Genomic DNA, 1,210 nt, shown 5'->3' with positions numbered 1-1,210 from the left:
TGGCGTGACCTATGATCTAAAACCAACTTTCATAAACTTCATATCCTAAACTTTAACACTAATCCCTTACACTTAACCCTGTGAGGGCTGATCATCCATTTTTTTAAAAAATGATCTTACTTAACATTACAGTTACGTTGGTGCATTTCTCCGATCACAACTGAAATTCTCAAAACTACTTGTTCAAACTCCACATCATCTAGTCACTTGTGCAGATCATAAAAGCAATTTCTCATTCTTTTGAACAAATTGCAAATGCTTTGGTACATTCATGCAATTGATTATGTACAAGTGTCTGCTGTTTCCTACATTATCAGTTGCTTATGTCATGTTGATCAAAATATATTGTATGGTTCCCTGTTGAATAGTTTTACCCTCAAAACATCTAGGCATTAGTTCCTTGCATAAGTCATTAAATGCAAAATGGTTGAACTAGTTGTCATAAACTGTCAAACATATTTTCTACACATTTCTATTAGACTTGTAAATGTGCCCTGAATTGATGAATTGTAAAGTGACTTTATTTATGACTTTCACTAATGAAGGGAATGTAAAGTGTTACATCAACCAATGATCAACCAGTAAAATAGCTCAAAGGTGCATCTCATGAACCTTCAACTATCAAGCATACAGTGTATAGACAGAACACAAAACAGAGTTCTGACAATGGAGGAACAACCAGGAAACAAACAGGGTCAACAGCTGAGAGGAGGAAGAGGAGTAAGGATCTGTGGTGGAAGGGTACGGAGGCAAAACAGAGGAAGAGGCAGAAGAGGCCAAGGACATAATCGCATATCAGATGAAATAAGGGCCACTATTGTGGACCATGTTGTCAATCATGGCCTTACAATGGCTGAGGCGGGTCGAACGGTGCAGCTGAATATTGGGAGATCGACCGTGTCCTGAATAATTCAAACGTTTCGTAGAGAGAACAGGTATGTCCACCTGCTGATGGAATTCCTCCCAGCTTATTCCCCATTGCTTAACCCAGTTGAGGAGTTCTACTCAGCATGGAGGTGGAAGGTCTATGATCTCCACCCACATACTCAGACGACCCTGCTGGCTGCCATGGATGCAGCATGTGAGGACATCACAGAAGATGCCTGCAGAGGCTGGATAAGACATTCCGAAAGATTTTTTCCACGTTGCACTGCAAGGGAAGATATCCATTGTGATGTGCTCCACATATAGGAAGCTCTACTCTAATGGC

This window comes from Pangasianodon hypophthalmus, chromosome 6 (genome assembly GCF_027358585.1).
Source record: "Pangasianodon hypophthalmus isolate fPanHyp1 chromosome 6, fPanHyp1.pri, whole genome shotgun sequence".
In the NCBI taxonomy this organism is placed as follows: Eukaryota; Metazoa; Chordata; class Actinopteri; order Siluriformes; family Pangasiidae; genus Pangasianodon; species Pangasianodon hypophthalmus.
The sequence above is the reverse complement of the archived record's forward strand: the minus strand, read 5'-3'. Positions refer to the sequence as shown.